This window comes from Triturus cristatus, chromosome 8 (genome assembly GCF_964204655.1).
Source record: "Triturus cristatus chromosome 8, aTriCri1.1, whole genome shotgun sequence".
Lineage (NCBI taxonomy): Eukaryota > Metazoa > Chordata > Amphibia > Caudata > Salamandridae > Triturus > Triturus cristatus.
In genome coordinates this window covers 508,396,819-508,417,269 of record NC_140591.1, presented here as the reverse complement: position 1 = coordinate 508,417,269, position 20,451 = coordinate 508,396,819, and positions in this window count along the sequence as shown.

The window sequence follows — 20,451 nt, the reverse complement described above, 5'->3', positions numbered from 1 at the left end:
GGATGCTTGTTTCCAGTCCAGGGAGGACCTGGCTTGGCAGTTCGGGCTGGACTGTTCCCATGAGGCACAGGGTCAACACTGATTTGTATATGGCTCTGTTCAATTTGGAACGGCATGGTGAGCAAAAAAACGATGAATTTAGGCCCAGATCTCTGTACTGGGGTGAATGTATGACATTGTGCTGCATTCTGTCCATCAACTGTTGTTTTTACATTTTTCACCCCGAGTGGGAAGGGTATGCCCAGACGTGGGTCCCATTCTCTCCATGCCACTGGAATCATGCTATCCTGGCTGAAGAGAGGTGAAACCCCGAAACCGGTCCTAGGATGCTTGTTTCCAGTCCACAGAGGACCTGGCTTGGCAGTTCGGGCTGGACTTTTCCCATGAGGCACAGGGTCAAGACTGATTTGCATATGGCTGGGTGCAAACTGGAACGGCATGGTGATCAAAAAAAATATGGATTTAGGCCCAGATCTCTGTACTGGGGTGAATGTATGACATTGTTCTGCATTCTGTCCATCAACTGTTGTTTTTGCATTTGTCACCCCGAGTGGGAAGGGTATGCCCAGATGTGGGTCCCGTGCTCTCCATGCCACTGGAATCAAGCTATCCTGGCTGAAGAAGGGTGAAACCCCGAAACCGGTCCTAGGTTGCTTGTTTCCAGTCCAGGGAGGACCTGGCTTGGCAGTTCGGGCTGCACTGTTCCCATGAGGCACAGGGTCAAGGCTGATTTGCACATGGCTCTGTTCAAACTGGAACGGCAGGGTGAGCAAAAAAACGATGAATTTAGGCCCAGATCTCTGTACTGGGGTGAATGTATGACATTGTTCTGCATTCTGTCCATCAACTGTTGTTTTTACATTTTTCACCCCGAGTGGGAAGGGTATGCCCAGACGTGGGTCCCGTGCTCTCCATGCCACTGGAATCATGCTATCCTGGCTGAAGAGGGGTGAAACCCCGAAATCGGTCCTAGGATGCTTGTTTCCAATCCACAGAGGACCTGGCTTGGCAGTTCGGGCTGGACTGTTCCCATGAGGCACAGGGTCAAGACTGATTTGCATATGGCTGGGTTCAAACTGGAACGATATGGTGATCAAAAAAAATATGGATTTAGGCCCAGATCTCTGTACTGGGGTGAATGTATGACATTGTGCTGCATTCTGTCCATCAACTGTTGTTTTTGCATTTGTCACCCCGAGTGGGAAGGGTATGCCCAGATGTGGGTCCCGTGCTCTCCATGCCACTGGAATCAAGCTATCCTGGCTGAAGAAGGGTGAAACCCCGAAACCGGTCCTAGGTTGCTTGTTTCCAGTCCAGGGAGGACCTGGCTTGGCAGTTCGGGCTGCACTGTTCCCATGAGGCACAGGGTCAAGGCTGATTTGCACATGGCTCTGTTCAAACTGGAACGGCAGGGTGAGCAAAAAAACGATGAATTTAGGCCCAGATCTCTGTACTGTATGTATGACATTGTTCTGCATTCTGTCCATCAACTGTTGTTTTTACGTTTTTCACCCCGAGTGGGAAGGGTATGCCCAGACGTGGGTCCCGTGCTCTCCATGCCACTGGAATCATGCTATCCTGGCTGAAGAGGGGTGAAACCCCGAAATCGGTCCTAGGATGCTTGTTTCCAATCCACAGAGGACCTGGCTTGGCAGTTCGGGCTGGACTGTTCCCATGAGGCACAGGGTCAAGACTGATTTGCATATGGCTGGGTTCAAACTGGAACGATATGGTGAGCAAAAAAACTATGGATTTAGGCCCAAATCTCTGAACTGGGTTGAATGTATGACATTGTTCTGCATTCTGTCCATCAACTGTTGTTTTTGCATTTGTCACCCCGAGTGGGAAGGGTAAGCCCAGACGTGGGTCCCATTCTCTCCATGCCACTTTAATCAAGCTATCCTGGCTGAAGAGGGGTGTAACCCCGAAACCGGTCCTAGGATGCTTGTTTCCAGTTTAGGGAGGACCTGGCTTGGCAGTTCCGACTGGACTGTACCCATGAAGGACAGGGTCAGGACTGATTTGCATATGGCTGGGTTCAAACTGGAACGATATGGAGAGCAAAAAAACAATGGATTTAGGCCCAGATCTCTGTACTTGGGTTAATGTATGACATTGTTCTTCATTCTGTCCATCAACTGCTGTTTTTGCATTTGTCACCCCGAGTGGGAAGGGTATGCTCAGACGTGTGTCACGTGCTCTCCATGCCACTGGAATCAAGCTATTCTGGCTGAAGAGGGGTGAAACCCCGAAACTGGTCCTAGGATGCTTGTTTCCAGTCCAGGGAGGACCTGGCTTGGCAGTTCGGGCTGGACTTTTCCCATGAGGCACAGGGTCAAGACTGATTTGCATATGGCTGGGTTCAAACTGGAACTGCATGGTGATCAAAAAACGATGGATTTAGGCCCAGATCTCTGTACTGGTGTGAATGTATGACCTTGTTCTTCATTCTGTCCATCAACTGTTGTTTTTCCGTTTGTCACCCCGAGTGGGAAGGGTATGCCCAGACGGGGTCCCGTGCTCTCCATGCCACTGGAATCAAGCTATCCTGACTGCAGAGGGGTAAAACCCCGAAACCGGTCCTAGGATGCTTGTTTCCGGTCCAGGGAGGACCTTGCTTGGCAGTTCGGGCTGGACTGTTCCCATGAGGCACAGGGTCAGGACTGATTTGCATATGGCTGGGTTCAAACTGGAACGGGATGGTGAGCAAAAAAACTTAGATTTAGGCCCAGATCTCTGTACTGGGGTGAATGTATGACATTGTTCTGTATTCTGTCCATCAACTGTTGTTTTTGCATTTGTCACCCCGAGTGGGAAGGGTATGCCCAGACGTGGGTCCCGTGCTCTCCAGGCCACTTTAATCAAGCTATCCTGGCTGAAGAGGGGTGAAACCCCGAAACCGGTCCTAGTATGCTTGTTTCTAGTTCAGGGAGGAGCTGGCTTGGCAGTTCGGACTGGACTGTTCCCATGAGGCACAGGGTCAAGACTGATTTGCATATGGCTGGGTTCAAATTGGAACGATATGGTGAGCAAAAAAACTATGGATTTAGGCGCAGATCTCTGTACTGGTGTGAATGTATGACATTGTTCTTCATTCTGTCCATCAACTGTTGTTTTTCTATTTGTCACCCCGAGTGGGAAGGGTATGCCCAGACGGGGTCCCGTGCTCTCCATGCCACTGGAATCAAGCTATCCTGGCTGAAGAGGGGTAAAACCCCGAAACCGGTCCTAGGATGCTTGTTTCCGGTCCAGGGAGGACCTTGCTTGGCAGTTCGGGCTGGACTGTTCCCATGAGGCACAGGGTCAACACTGATTTGTATATGGCTCTGTTCAAAATGGAACGGCATGGTGAGCAAAAAAACGATGGATTTAGGCCCAGATATCTGTACTGGGGTGAATGTATGACAGTGTTCTGCAATCTGCATTCTGTCCATCAGCTGTTGTTTTTGCATTTTTCACCCCGAGTGGGAAGGGTATGCCCAGACGTGGGTCCCGTGCTCTCCATGCCACTGGAATCAAGCTATCCTGGCTGAAGAGGGGTGAAACCCCGAAACCGGTCCTAGGATGCTTGTTTCCAGTCCAGGGAGGACCTGGCTTGGCAGTTCGGGCTGGACTTTTCCCATGAGGCACAGGGTCAAGACTGATTTGCATATGGCTGGGTGCAAACTGGAACGGCATGGTGATCAAAAAAATATGGATTTAGGCCCAGATCTCTGTACTGGGGTGAATGTATGACATTGTTCTGCATTCTGTCCATCAACTGTTGTTTTTGCATTTGTCACCCCGAGTGGGAAGGGTATGCCCAGATGTGGGTCCCGTGCTCTCCATGCCACTGGAATCAAGCTATCCTGGCTGAAGAAGGGTGAAACCCCGAAACCGGTCCTAGGTTGCTTGTTTCCAGTCCAGGGAGGACCTGGCTTGGCAGTTCGGGCTGCACTGTTCCCATGAAGCACAGGGTCAAGGCTGATTTGCACATGGCTCTGTTCAAACTGGAACGGCAGGGTGAGCAAAAAAACTATGAATTTAGGCCCAGATCTCTGTACTGGGGTGAATGTATGACATTGTTCTGCATTCTGTCCATCAACTGTTGTTTTTACATTTTTCACCCCGAGTGGGAAGGGTATGCCCAGACGTGGGTCCCGTGCTCTCCATGCCACTGGAATCATGCTATCCTGGCTGAAGAGGGGTGAAACCCCGAAATCGGTCCTAGGATGCTTGTTTCCAATCCACAGAGGACCTGGCTTGGCAGTTCGGGCTGGACTGTTCCCATGAGGCACAGGGTCAAGACTGATTTGCATATGGCTGGGTTCAAACTGGAACGATATGGTGAGCAAAAAAACTATGGATTTAGGCCCAAATCTCTGAACTGGGTTGAATGTATGACATTGTTCTGCATTCTGTCCATCAACTGTTGTTTTTGCATTTGTCACCCCGAGTGGGAAGGGTAAGCCCAGACGTGGGTCCCATTCTCTCCATGCCACTTTAATCAAGCTATCCTGGCTGAAGAGGGGTGTAACCCCGAAACCGGTCCTAGGATGCTTGTTTCCAGTTTAGGGAGGACCTGGCTTGGCAGTTCGGACTGGACTGTGCCCATGAAGGACAGGGTCATGACTGATTTGCATATGGCTGGGTTCAAACTGGAACGATATGGAGAGCAAAAAAACAATGCATTTAGGCCCAGATCTCTGTACTGGGGTTAATGTATGACATTGTTCTTCATTCTGTCCATCAACTGCTGTTTTTGCATTTGTCACCCCGAGTGGGAAGGGTATGCTCAGACGTGGGTCCCGTGCTCTCCATGCCACTGGAATCAAGCTATTCTGGCTGAAGAGGGGTGAAACCCCGAAACCGGTCCTAGGATGCTTGTTTCCAGTCCAGGGAGGACCTGGCTTGGCAGTTCGGGCTGGACTTTTCCCATGAGGCACAGGGTCAAGACTGATTTGCATATGGCTGGGTTCAAACTGGAACTGCATGGTGATCAAAAAAACGATGGATTTAGGCCCAGATCTCTGTACTGGTGTGAATGTATGACCTTGTTCTTCATTCTGTCCATCAACTGTTGTTTTTCCGTTTGTCACCCCGAGTGGGAAGGGTATGCCCAGACGGGGTCCCGTGCTCTCCATGCCACTGGAATCAAGCTATCCTGGCTGCAGAGGGGTAAAACCCCGAAACCGGTCCTAGGATGCTTGTTTCCGGTCCAGGGAGGACCTTGCTTGGCAGTTCGGGCTGGACTGTTCCCATGAGGCACAGGGTCAGGACTGATTTGCATATGGCTGGGTTCAAACTGGAACGGGATGTGAGCAAAAAAACTTAGATTTAGGCCCAGATCTCTGTACTGGGGTGAATGTATGACATTGTTCTGTAGTCTGTCTATCAACTGTTGTTTTTGCATTTTCACCCCGAGTGGGAAGGGTATGCCCAGACGTGGTTCCCGTGCTCTCCAGGCCACTTTAATCAAGCTATCCTGGCTGAAGAGGGGTGAAACCCCGAAACCGGTCTTAGGATGCTTGTTTCTTGTTCAGGGAGGAGCTGGCTTGGCAGTTCGGACTGGACTGTTCCCATGAGGCACAGGGTCAAGAGTGATTTGCATATGGCTGGGTTCAAACTGGAACGATATGGTGAGCAAAAAAACTATGGATTTAGGCCCAGATCTCTGTACTGGTGTGAATGTATGACATTGTTCTTCATTCTGTCCATCAACTGTTGTTTTTCCATTTGTCACCCCGAGTGAAAAGGGTATGCCCAGACGGGGTCCCGTGCTCTCCATGCCACTGGAATCAAGCTATCCTGGCTGAAGAGGGGTAAAACCCCGAAACCGGTCCTAGGATGCTTGTTTCCGGTCCAGGGAGGACCTTGCTTGGCAGTTCGGGCTGGACTGTTCCCATGAGGCACAGGGTCAAGACTGATTTGCATATGCCTCTGTTCAAACTGGAACGGCATGGTGAGCAAAAAAATGATGGATTTAGGCCCAGATCTCTGTACTGGGGTGAATGTATGACATTGTTCTGCATTCTGTCCATCAACTGTTGTTTTTACATTTTTCACCCCGAGTGGGAAGTGTATGCCCAGACGTGGGTCCCGTGCTCTCCATGCCACTGGAATCAAGCTATCCTGGCTGAAGAATGGTGAAACCCCGAAACCGGTCCTAGGATGCTTGTTTCCAGTCCAGGGAGGACCTGGCTTGGCAGTTCGGGCTGGACTGTTCCCATGAGGCATGGGGTCAGGACTGATTTGCATATGGCTGGGTTCAAACTGGAATGGGATGGTGAGCAAAAAAACGATAGATTTAGGCCCAGATCTCTGTACTGGGGTGAATGTATGACATTGTTCTGTATTCTGTCCATCAACTGTTGTTTTTGCATTTGTCACCCCGAGTGGGAAGGGTATGCCCAGACGTGGGTCCCGTGCTCTCCAGGCCACTTTAATCAAGCTATCCTGGCTGAAGAGGGGTGAAACCCCGAAACCGGTCCTAGTATGCTTGTTTCTAGTTCAGGGAGGAGCTGGCTTGGCAGTTCGGACTGGACTGTTCCCATGAGGCACAGGGTCAAGACTGATTTGCATATGGCTGGGTTCAAACTGGAACGATATGGTGAGCAAAAAAACTATGGATTTAGGCTCAGATCTCTGTACTGGTGTGAATGTATGACATTGTTCTTCATTCTGTCCATCAACTGTTGTTTTTCCATTTGTCACCCCGAGTGGGAAGGGTATGCCCAGACGGGGTCCCGTGCTCTCCATGCCACTGGAATCAAGCTATCCTGGCTGAAGAGGGGTAAAACCCTGAAACCGGTCCTAGGATGCTTGTTTCCGGTCCAGGGAGGACCTTGCTTGGCAGTTCGGGCTGGACTGTTCCCATGAGGCACGGCGTCAAGACTGATTTGCATATGGCTCTGTTCAAACTGGAACGGCATGGTGACCAAAAAAACGATGGATTTAGGCCCAGATCTCTGTACTGGGGTGAATGTATGACATTGTTCTGCATTCTGTCCATCAACTGTTGTTTTTACATTTTTCACCCCGAGTGGGAAGGGTGTGCTCAGACGTGGGTCCCGTGCTCTCCATGCCACTGGAATCAAGCTATCCTGGCTGAAGAACGGTGAAACCCCGAAACCGGTCCTAGGATGCTTATTTCCAGTCCAGGGAGGACCTGGCTTGGCAGTTCGAGCTGGACTGATCCCATGAGGCACGGGTTCAGGACTGATTTGCATATGGCTGGGTTCAAACTGGAACGGGATGGTGAGCAAAAAAACAATAGATTTAGGCCCAGATCTCTGTACTGGGGTGAATGTATGACATTGTTCTGTATTCTGTCCATCAACTGTTGTTTTTGCATTTGTCACCCCGAGTAGGAAGGGTATGCCCAGACGTGGGTCCCGTGCTCTCCAGGCCACTTTAATCAAGCTATCCTGGCTGAAGAGGGGTGAAACCCCGAAACCGGTCCTAGGATGCTTGTTTCTAGTTCAGGGAGGAGCTGGCTTGGCAGTTCGGACTGGACTGTTCCCATGAGGCACAGGGTCAAGACTGATTTGCATATGGCTGGGTTCAAACTGGAACGATATGGTGAGCAAAAAAACGATGGATTTAGGCTCAGATCTCTGTACTGGTGTGAATGTATGACATTGTTCTTCATTCTGTCCATCAACTGTTGTTTTTCCATTTGTCACCCCGAGTGGGAAGGGTATGCCCAGACGGGGTCCCGTGCTCTCCATGCCACTGGAATCAAGCTATCCTGGCTGAAGAGGGGTAAAACCCCGAAACCGGTCCTAGGATGCTTGTTTCCGGTCCAGGGAGGACCTTGCTTGGCAGTTCGGGCTGGACTGTTCCCATGAGGCACGGGGTCAAGACTGATTTGCATATGGCTCTGTTCAAACTGGAACGGCATGGTGAGCAAAAAAACGATGGATTTAGGCCCAGATCTCTGTACTGGGGTGAATGTATGACATTGTTCTGCATTCTGTCCATCAACTGTTGTTTTTACATTTTTCACCCCGAGTGGGAAGGGTGTGCCCAGACGTGGGTCCCGTGCTCTCCATGCCACTGGAATCAAGCTATCCTGGCTGAAGAAGGGTGAAACCCCGAAACCGGTCCTAGGGTGCTTATTTCCAGTCCAGGGAGGACCTGGCTTGGCAGTTCGGGCTGGACTGATCCCATGAGGCACGGGTTCAGGACTGATTTGCATATGGCTGGGTTCAAACTGGAACGGGATGGTGAGCAAAAAAACGATTGATTTAGGCCCAGATATCTGTACTGGGGTGAATGTATGACATTGTTCTGTATTCTGTCCATCAACTGTTGTTTTTGCATTTGTCACCCCGAGTGGGAAGGGTATGCCCAGACGTGGGTCCCGTGCTCTCCAGGCCACTTTAATCAAGCTATCCTGGCTGAAGAGGGGTGAAACCCCGAAACCGGTCCTAGGATGCTTGTTTCTAGTTCAGGGAGGAGCTGGCTTGGCAGTTCGGGCTGGACTGTTCCCATGAGGCACAGGGTCAGGACTGATTTGCATATGGCTGGGTTCAAAGTGGAACGGGATGGCGAGCAAAAAAACTACAGATTTAGGCCCAGATCTCTGTACTGGGGTGAATGTATGACATCGTTCTGTATTCTGTCCATCAACTGTTGTTCTTGCATTTGTCACCCCGAGTGGGAAGGGTATGCCCAGATGTGGGTCCCGTGCTCTCTATGCCACTGGAATCAAGCTATCCTGGCTTGTTGGACTTGGCCCTTTCTGCAGGGTCATCCCTGAACTTTTTGCCTTCCTCCTGTATTTTTTCTGACCTGTTGTTGGCTGTTTTATGACTCTGGGCACCTTACCACTGCTGATCAGCGCTAAGGTGCATATGCTCTCCCTATTATAAAATGTATACATTGATTGGTTTCCATGTTTGGCTTATTTGGTTTACTATCAGCCCCTAGTAAAGTGCACTAGGAGTGCCAGGGCTTGTAAATACAAATGCTGCTGGTGGGCTTGCGGTACAAAAGGGGGTGGTGATGGACGGAGCATCAGAACCAATCAAACACTCACACCCAGTCAACAGATCTGGGTTTGATCCATCACCGTTCTTTAACCCACTCTGCCACCCCAGTTCAGACATGGCCATATGCAAATCAGTCTGACCCTGTGCCTCATGGGAACAGTCCAGCCCGAACTGCCAAGCCATGCCTTCCCTGGACCGGAAACAAGCTTCCTAGGACCGGTTTCTGGCATTTCAGCCGTCTTCAGCCAGGCTTGCTTGAATCCAGTGGCAAAGTGAGCAAGGGACTCACGTCTGAGCATACCCTGCCAACTTATGGCGAACAAAGTGGTACAAAAGGGGGTGGTGATGGACGGAGCATCAGAACCAATCAAACACTCACACCCAGTCAACAGATCTGGGTTTGATCCATCACCGTTCTTTAGCCCACTCTGCCACCCCAGTTCAGACATGGCCATATGCAAATCAGTCTGACCCTGTGCCTCATGGGAACAGTCCAGCCCGAACTGCCAAGCCATGCCTTCCCTGGACCGGAAACAAGCTTCCTAGGACCGGTTTCTGGCATTTCAGCCGTCTTCAGCCAGGCTTGCTTGAATCCAGTGGCAAAGTGAGCAAGGGACTCACGTCTGAGCATACCCTGCCAACTTATGGCGAACAAAGTGGTACAAAAGGGGGTGGTGATGGACGGAGCATCAGAACCAATCAAACACTCACACCCAGTCAACAGATCTGGGTTTGATCCATCACCGTTCTTTAGCCCACTCTGCCACCCCAGTTCAGACATGGCCATATGCAAATCAGTCTGACCCTGTGCCTCATGGGAACAGTCCAGCCCGAACTGCCAAGCCATGCCTTCCCTGGACCGGAAACAAGCTTCCTAGGACCGGTTTCTGGCATTTCAGCCGTCTTCAGCCAGGCTTGCTTGAATCCAGTGGCAAAGTGAGCAAGGGACTCACGTCTGAGCATACCCTGCCAACTTATGGCGAACAAAGTGGTACAAAAGGGGGTGGTGATGGACGGAGCATCAGAACCAATCAAACACTCACACCCAGTCAACAGATCTGGGTTTGATCCATCACCGTTCTTTAGCCCACTCTGCCACCCCAGTTCAGACATGGCCATATGCAAATCAGTCTGACCCTGTGCCTCATGGGAACAGTCCAGCCCGAACTGCCAAGCCATGCCTTCCCTGGACCGGAAACAAGCTTCCTAGGACCGGTTTCTGGCATTTCAGCCGTCTTCAGCCAGGCTTGCTTGAATCCAGTGGCAAAGTGAGCAAGGGACTCACGTCTGAGCATACCCTGCCAACTTATGGCGAACAAAGTGGTACAAAAGGGGGTGGTGATGGACGGAGCATCAGAACCAATCAAACACTCACACCCAGTCAACAGATCTGGGTTTGATCCATCACCGTTCTTTAGCCCACTCTGCCACCCCAGTTCAGACATGGCCATATGCAAATCAGTCTGACCCTGTGCCTCATGGGAACAGTCCAGCCCGAACTGCCAAGCCATGCCTTCCCTGGACCGGAAACAAGCTTCCTAGGACCGGTTTCTGGCATTTCAGCCGTCTTCAGCCAGGCTTGCTTGAATCCAGTGGCAAAGTGAGCAAGGGACTCACGTCATTATAAAATGTATACATTGATTGGTTTCCATGTTTGGCTTATTTGGTTTACTATCAGCCCCTAGTAAAGTGCACTAGGAGTGCCAGGGCTTGTAAATACAAATGCTGCTGGTGGGCTTGCAGCACTGGTTGTGCCACCCACAGAAGCGGCCTAGTAAAATGTGTCTAAGGTCTGCCATTGCAGAACCTGCGTGCAGTCTGGTACTGTCATGCTGACTGTGCAAGTGCACCTACTTGCCAGTCCCTAAACCTTCCCTTAACTACATATTAGTCACCCCTATAGTAGGCCCAAGGGCAGGGTGCATTGTAGGTATAAGGTAGGACATGCCCTGATGTGTGTGGCATGTCCTAATAGTGAATTACAGCCATTTTCGTTTTTCACTATTGAAAGGCTACCTGCTCTCCATAGGCCAGAATGGGCTGCTGGAATTATTACTTTCTATAATCCCAGCGGACTCAGAGAGCATGGTAGAAAGTCAAGTTTAGTATGCCTGTGTTTGTAAATACTACATTTAGAAAGTTAGTATTTACTTGCCTACACCATTTCAGTCCGCCTCTGCTGTGTGTGTGTGTGCTGCCTAGTTTCAGTGAGGGGCAGGGCTGGGGAATCCCAGGAGACAGGCTGGCTGCCAGGTGGTGGGTAGAGAGATTATACCAGGATGGGTGGGAGGAGTACACCTTGACTCTGAATAGACCTGTGCTCTGCCACCACAATGCTGGCTCCACCCCCTGTGGAGCGGCTCATGTCTCAGCCCTGTGCAGTGAAAGGAAAGAGCAGAGTCACCACAACAAAGTGCTCCAAAACCGGACTGAGCCAGGCCCAGGCCCCCTTGCCACAAAGAACAAAAGAAACTGTGTATAAAAGAAGGAGCCCTGCTCCTAAGAAATCAGATCCTGTTTATGCCAAGAAGAACCTCTGCCCGAAGAGAAGGACCTGGGAAAGCTGCATGGAGGAGTACTGTCTCTAAGCCTGAGAGACTGGCCTGTGGTGGGTGCCTTTCTGCAAGAAGGAGAGGAAAAGACTGAGAAAAGACTTTATATTCAACTTGTGCTTTGTGAATAATCTCCAAGGGCTTGCTTGTGAACTTGCCCCCTGAACTGCGCCCCAGGAACAGTGGGCGTTACCCCTCCCTGGAAGAAAGGAAGCTGCTGCTGGTGAATTGCCCTAACGCTGACTCCAGAAGAACCTGTGTGCCCTCATCCTGCCGAGCAACGTGACCCCTGCCCGACTGTGCCGCTGTGAGCACTGTGATGGCCTACCCCGCCTGGCCTGAACAAAGTAAGCTGCTGCCCCCTCGAGCCGGAGCTCGCACTGTAAGGAAGGACTGTCTGGTTCCAAGCCCCGAGCCTCTGTGGCCCCCGAGCCGTAGAGTCCACCGCAAGGACCGACGACCCCCAAGTTCGCCGCTTCTGGATGGCGCCGCAGCACCTCGCGCTGAATTCACCCCCGAGCCGCCCCTCCTTCCACCACCCTCGAGGTGAGCCGTGAAGTCCCGAGGCGCCCCCTCCAAGCATCATTGTCCTCTGCCAAGTGGGACTTCAACGTGACATGGGACGCCCCTCATACGACTGCCAAGGCCGCCCCGAACTTACCATCAAGAAAAGAAGGTATGGTGCACCTCGAAACCCCCAGCGTACTCGCAGTGTTCGGCTGCATCCCCCGGAGCGGTACGCGACCTCGCGGGCCAACTGTACGGCCCGTACTGCCTTGGACTATCGTCCCCGTACGCTGACCGCCACGGGAAGCATGAGCCCCTGAAGGGATCGTCCCAAAGAGCGCACGCCCCGGTATGACGCGTACCATCACCCGTACGGCCCGTACTGCCTTGTGCACTGTCCTCCCTGTACTCCTGAAGCGTGAGATGTAAGGGGGAAGCGTCCCGAAGAGTGTACGGCCCGTACCAACAGCGGTACGATCCGTACGGACGGCGCTTCGATGCGCACTAACCGCCAAAAGGTGCAGATTGCACCCAAATTGTGCATTTTAAAGAACTGTGGCACCCCCAAGACATTGCAACCAAGTAACTGGAATCCTACTTAAAAGTGAAGACTGTAACTAAAGCCTGCTTGAAGAAACCTATATAAAGAAGCTTTATTTTTATAAATACATTCTGGTGTCTCTGTGTAGTGGGTTGGTGATTGTTGTGGGACATCCTAAATGCTTAACCTAATGAACCCTGGAGTTTAGCTTGACTGCTCGCGCCACACTACCTAAAGGGTGAGCAGGGGCTATTCACTGAGGGTAATCCTTTGCCCTGACTTAGAGGAGAGGGTCCCTGCTTGTCACAAGTGCATACCTGCGCCAACCAGAGACCCCCGATTCTAACATGGCTGAAGTGTGGTGAAACCCCGAAACCGGTCCTAGGATGCTTGTTTCCAGTTCAGGGAGGACCTGGCTCGGCAGTTCGGACTGGACTGTTCCCATAAGGGACAGGGTCAAGACTGATTTGCATATGGCTGGGTTCAAACTGGAACGATATGGTGAGCAAAAAAACAATGGATTTAGGCCCAGATCTCTGTACTGGTGTGAATGTATGACATTGTTGTTCATTATGTCCATCAACTGCTGTTTTTGCATTTGTCACCCCGAGTGGGAAGGGTATGCCCAGACGGGGTCCTGTGCTCTCCATGCCACTGGAATCAAGCTATCCTGGCTGAAGAGGGGTGAAACTCCAAAACCGGTCCTAGGATGCTTGTTTCCAGTCCAGGGAGGACCTTGTTTGGCAGTTCGGACTGGACTGTTCCCATGAGGCACAGGGTCAAGACTGATTTGCATAGGGCTGGATTCAAACTGGAACGGCATGGTGAGCAAAAAAAAACGATGGATTTAGGTCCAGATCTCTGTACTGGGGTTAATGTATGACATTGTTCTGCATTCTGTCCATCAACTGTTGTTTTTACACTTGATCAAGTGCCTAAAGTAACCCTGTTGATGCAGATGTGGCTCTTTATGCCCCCGAATAGTCTACTCCTGTTAAAAAGGGACCTATGGAGCAGCATCCGACTGTACCCAATTAACTGCGATTTTCACAAGCTCTTGGCACTTGCCAATCCTTTGCCCATGTGCTACTTTGAGAAAGTTGCCAGTGTGTGCTGAAACATCTGAATGGCTGCCTGTGGTACTATTCTCAGGAGCAACTGATCAGATTCAGCCATTGCTGTCTAGAAGCATCTCAAAGCCACCCAGTCACTAACCCTGGACCTGCTTCTGTAAGAGGACTATAGAAATGCCACACCCCAGAGAAGTCCGAGGGACTGACCCAAGACTCAGAAACCCAGAAAAAGAAGGTCTCCCTGCAATTGAGGGGCCAACCTGCTGTTCATGCCATTAACACAGAAGACAGCTTCCGTCAGAAGACAACTTCCTACCTCCGCTACCTACACTGCTGTTTGGTCTGCGCCTACCCGCTAAGTGCGGAGCATTCATCTGACATGGCGGGTGAACCTCCTCCACAGAGAAGGATGATCACGGACTAAAGTGCAAGAGGCAGAAGTGAGGCCTGCTTAGCCCTAGGGGTAAGAGACTAAATGCTATTATTGCCTAAAGAGTGGCAACCTAGGTTGAAGGTGCTGCAACTGCGCTATGACCAATACCTGTGTGCCCGATCATACAGTAGAGGTATGGATGGGGACAGAATAAGAAGGGGAGAGCCTTATCTTGAAATATCATCCTTACAATCTGGATATTTCATACTTTTTTTGTAGTATTGAGTATTGAATTTTACCACATAATAAAGTATGTTTCTTTATTAAAGAGAAGAACAAGGCTGGAAAATCACGGTATTCTCCTGTTGGGTCTTTATTGAGTGCTGAGCCTGTTGTACCCCCACACTAACCTTCATGAGAAGCCTACAACTGCATACCAACATTATCACTGAGAGTCAGGCACTGAAGGGGTTATACTTGGGCTTGGTCCAGTAGCCCCTGCTCGCTCCATCCCATCTCTATACGGGGTCAGTCTGGGTTAACATATTGGTTCACTGCCCATCCAGTAGTAAACATTGTGGAGCAGAACATTTAACACTTGCACAAGGTTGGAGGCGTGTTACCTTATCTTTGTTGGTTCTTGGCTACCGGTAAACGAGGGAATGTTTCCTTAGACATATAAAAAAATTATGCACATGCATACAGAGGCCCTCAGGGCTTGGGAGGGTGGGAAGGTATCCTTATGACCCTGTAGCACAATCATCAGTCAATCCCCAGAGAAGTAATTGTTTCATCAGTACCAACAATTTAAAAGTCAGGAAAACAACACAGTAACATTTTCAAACCAAATTGCAAAAGTAGGCAAATGTTTACTGAGTAAAAAGACATCAAGGTCATTAAAATAGATTAAGGGGGATATGAGATTTGCATCTTTGAAGTTTTAATGCAAAAGCACCTATAAGAAATAAAATGTCTTGGATGTCTTTGAAAAGCTACAGTTTGAAGTGGACCAGCCTCTACACGCAATATCATCCTGACTGTGATGGATCAGATGGATCAAAGGTTAGACACACCAAGCAGGATATTCCAAGCAAAAATGTTACCTTCAGACTTAGTGCCCTATTTAGAGTTTGGCTGAGAAGATACTCTTTCAAAATGGGGCAGATAGCCTGTCCATCATATTACAAGGGCTATAGGCTATAATACACTTGCAAGATGGCAGATGGGACATTTGTGATGAAGGGTCCTACCACCAAACTCCGAACAAGGCCATGAGCCTCCAACTTCTAAGCCCAATCCAGCCCAGTCTCCTGCAGTGTTCAGTTTTCTGTGATCAGCTGAGCCTACTTAGAATCATGAGTTCTTCAGCTTTTAGCAGGTACACAGAAGGTCTACCATTTGAACCTTGGAGAGCACTTTCAGTTTCTTCTAGTCAGCAGGATTAAGGAGTTTATGAGTCCTTGAGTGAGTCGTCCTCTTCCATTAAGGGTCAGGAGTCTTCTTGCAGGAACTTCTTCTTCAGATGAAGACTTACCAGGTCCTAGAATGTTCTGAGGAGTTGGTAGTTGAGGTACTAATAATATCCTGTGTGTAAGTCAAAAGTTGGGGTTATTCTTGCCACCCAATCCTAATTATTTCCTCACAATACCTTCACCTCCTTACAGTTAAATTACACAGGAGTCATTGTTTGAAGATAGCAGAACTCAGCTGCAAACAGACACACCAGTTTTGAGCTCCTTAGCTGTTCCTCTCTCTAGATGAGCTTTCCTTTAATATGACACTGGTAAAGCTGGCTCTCATCTCTTCTCTGACTGGAGCCTGAGTTTCTGGGGAAGTTCTAGAAAGGAACAGGAGAAACCCTCTTTCACATCTCCAAGTAAAAAGCAATAATGCTTATGTTGCCCATTTTTCTGCCAACTGTTCTTGACCACTCCAAGATGGCTAATGGCAGCTGAGTGCATAGCAGGTAACACCCATTTGCTCCTCCAGATCTCAAAGGCAGGCTAGTGTTTTCTGAGCCACAGTCATTAACACTTGCAGTCAAGAATATGTATTCCTGCCCTGGAGTTGTGATGAGTTGCAAAACTGAAATTATTGAAAATTTGATTTCACCACTAAATTAGATTTCAAAAATGAATTAGGAAACAATCTTAAAGTTTTTTAAAATACTTTTCTGAACTGGAGACATTAAAAAAGGGCCTATTCGCATACTGCATTGTTTAGTACATTAAGGGGCCGATTCCGATTCCGGCCGCAAAACGAACTGACCAACACGGACCCGGACCGCACACCGACCGACATGGACCAGCGCCGTACGACCCATACAGTACGATGCAACGCGTGTGCATTACAACCGAAACGTACGGAATACAAGCTGTACGACCGAGCCGTAGGGAAAATAGCGATCCGGCCGGAAAAGCAGCGCGAATTTCACCGACCGACACGAACCAGGAACAAACCCGACTGACCTGTACCCGCAATGTCCGATCCACGCAGTACGATGCAATGGATGTAAAACCAGACCAACTCTCACGGAGACCAAGCAGCATGACCGACATGCACAGACAACCGGGCCAACAAGCAATAGAGACCTTCGCCACCGACGCGTATGAAACACAGAAGATAGGCAGCGTGAACGAGGCGGAGAAGCACGCACGAGCCAACATCAGTGTCCGTTTCCGTCAGATGAACGTCTCCTTCATGCCTACAAAACCCAAAGGAAAAAAGACAAAAAAAAGACCAAACAAGCAATGACAAAGCCAATAAATATCAAATTTAAAAAAAATGGGACAAAGACACACCCACAACTCCAACTATATAAAAGACTACAATCACTACCATCATCCCTTGCAAACAAGAGACACAGCCAGCAGCAAACAAATTACACAGCAACCACAGACACACTCACAACTCACCCATCACACATCCCACACACCTTCAGCACCTCATCCAAAAGCACACACACATACAGCCAGCAAAACCAACACCAACCCACCCTCACTTGTACCCTCACACACACATCCCTCACCACCACCACCCATCACCATGCCCCCAAAGAAGAATCCAAAGTTCACAGATAGTGAGTTAGAAATGCTGGTAGACGAGATCATATGAGTAGAGCCACATTTGTTTGGTACATTGGTCCAAAGGACCCCCATGTCACAGAAAACAAAGATGTGGGCGAGGATTGTGGACAAGGTGAACGCTCAAGCACCAGCAAGGCGCACAAAGGACGATATCCAGAACAGGTGGTATGACATGCGCAGGAGGGTCAAGAAACTCATCGAAAAAGATCACGCCCTGAGTCAGTGCACCGGCGGTGGCCCTCCTGCCAAACCAGTCTACTTCAGGGCCTGGGAGGAGAAGGTGCGGGACATCCTACCACCAGAGAGCGCCCATGGGATAACAGACATACCAGAGCCTGGTGAGTACACAAACAACATACCCAAGATTGTGGGGCAAGGGGACAGTGAAACCATGCACCGCAAGCAAAGCTACATTAACCAATAGATAATCAAACCAAGATGTGTATACCAGTCAGACAAACACAATACCTGCCATCTCATAGTGACTTGGAACTGTGTCATGACATGCACCAACCTACAAACAAATAGAGCAAGGCAGTGGCACAAAGCTAAATAGACACTGCCAGACAGTTTGCCACCACAAACACACTACCTCACAGTGCAGCTGACTGACAGGAAGGAATTGTGGGGATGCAGGTGAAGTGAGTGTATCCAAAAGCATGATGGGGCCTGTAGTCACAGATAATGCTCCCCATCCTGATTGGCCCATCAAAACCTCTCTGAAACATGCCCACATCACAGGGAGTGAAAAATGACTGACAAGTTGGCTGACACTGGCTCCTGCTGTGGGGAGCACAAGGCTCTGCTAGGGCATGTGCACAAATCAGAAGCAGGACACCGCTGACTGACATCCTGAAAGACAACTTGCATGCCCCACAATGGAAGCACGTTTCATGTTGAGATGTCTGGCCGGGTGGAAAGGAGGACTGACAGCTCTGACCATACTTACCAGCATGTGGAGACACACACACCCCTCAACACAAACTCCACACAACTCACCGAGTAGAATGCATTGACCCACACCTCTGTGTAATATCAGCAAAAGATATACCATACTGGGTGCTGCTGTGTGAAGCACAGGGGCTCTCTTTGGACTTGTAGCCAAACAAACACCAGGATTTCACAGTCAGCCATCTTGCCATTGCTGTCACACCCCCTCACAGGGAAGCAGAGTCAAGAGGAAGGAAGTATGGGCATTCTGGGAAGGGGGGTGTAGCCAAGAGTATGATGGGAGTCGCAGTCACAGACAATCTACACCCACTCACATGGCCCAGTAAGCATAACCTGAACCATGCTTGCCTCACAGGGAGTGGGAAGGGACTGACAAGATGTCTGGCACTGGGCTCTGTTGTGGGGAGCACAAGGCCCTGCTGGGAAATGGGCTACAACAAACACCAGGACTTCACAGTCAGCCATCTTGCTATTGCTGTCACACCCCCTCACAGGGAAGCAGAGTCAAGAGGAAGGAAGTATGGGCATGCTGAGAAGGGGGGTGTAGCCAAGAGTATGATGGGAGTCGCAGTCACAGATAATCTACACCCACCCACATGGCCCAGCAAGTTCTAACTGAACCATACTCGCCCCACAGGGAGTGGGAAGGGACTGACAGGATGTCTGAGACTGGGCTCTGTTGTGGGGAGCACAAGGCCATGCTGGGAACTGGGCACCAACAAACACCAGGACTTCACAGTCAGCCATCTTGCCATTGCGGTCACACCCCCTCAGAGGGAAGCAGAGTCAAGAGGAAGGAAGTATGGGCATGCTGGGAAGGGGGGTGTAACCAGGAGCATGATGGGATTTGCAGTCACAGACAATCTACACCCACCCACATGGCCCAGCAAGTTCTAACTAAACCATACTTGCCCCACAGGGAGTGGGAAGGGACTGACAGGATGTCTGACACTGGGCTCTGTTGTGGGGAGCACAAGGCCATGCTGGGAAATGGGCACCAACAAACACCAGGACTTCACAGTCAGCCATCTTGCCATTGCTGTCACACCCCCTCACAGGGAAGCAGAGTCAAGAGGAAGGAAGTATGGGCATGCTGGGAAGGGGGGTGTAGCCAGGAGCATGATGGGAGTTGCAGTCACAAACAATCTACACCCACCCACATGGCCCAGCAATTTCTAACTGAACCATACTCGCCCCAAAGGGAGTGGGAAGGGACTGACAGGATGTCTGACACTGTGCTCTGTTGTGGGGAGCACAAGGCCATGCTGGGAAATGGGCAACAACAATATCAAACTCTGTCCGTGACAAGCTGGGAAAAAGCTGTGTACAAGCAGGCATCTGTTCGTAAAGTAGAAAATGTAATGTTTGTGAAACATCGATGCATGTAGAAACATAACTCACATCATGTGTCTCTTCCAAACACAGGTGGTGCTGGGCACCCAGCACCAAATAAAGAAGATTCTCAGTCCCAGACTTTGGCAGACACTGAGCTCTCTGGTTTGACTCTGTCTCTGTCCTCTTCAGATGACGACGACCAACATGGCCCCTCCGGTGTGAGTCATCATGCAGCACCAGCAGCATCAACATCTGCACCCCCTGTACCCACACCTCCAGCATCTGGAAACTGACAGGGCATCCCCGCCAAAACGGACAGACCAAGCCCACTGAACACCCACAGCACAGGGACACAGGACCAACGGATGCTACAGCAAACACCACCAGCAACACCACCCAAGGGGTCCCAGTGTCACCTGTGCATCCCGCCGCTGGTCATGCCCGTGTGGATAGGGGTGCTGGGAAGGGTGGGAGGCAGAGGGCGCGCCTTGCAGACGGGTCTGGACTGCATGATGACTCCCACCTGGCACGCATCATAGATGCATACCAGGATAGCACCGGAGGATTTGGCCAGGTAGTGGGGATCCTCAAGGACATGCAACAGGAGCAGGCTGCCCAACATGCCCGCATGAAGGCCAATTGGGATGCCTTTACTGCGGTGCATCGCGACATACTCCAATGCCTCTGCCAGATCAACACAAACCTATCCACACCTCCCTGTGTGGCCACAACATCTGTTGCAACACCATCTGCCAGCACCACAGGGAGGGAGGAGGACTCTGGCAGAGAGTCCCCTGAACCGCAGAGGCCTGCACTTGAGGATCCCCCCCCCCCCCCCAGGAAGAAGAGGGGTCGTCTGAAGAAGGACATGTGAGAGGCAGATGTCCCAGCACATCCCCCAGGGCCTCTAAACCTGTTCTGGACAATGTTCTTTGTGCGCAACCCGTTCACCTTGTCCAATCGCACACAACTCGCCCACATGACATGGAGGGTTCATGTTGGGCCAATGTAGCAGATGACTGTGGACTTTACTCTGGACAGTTCATCTACCAGCACAT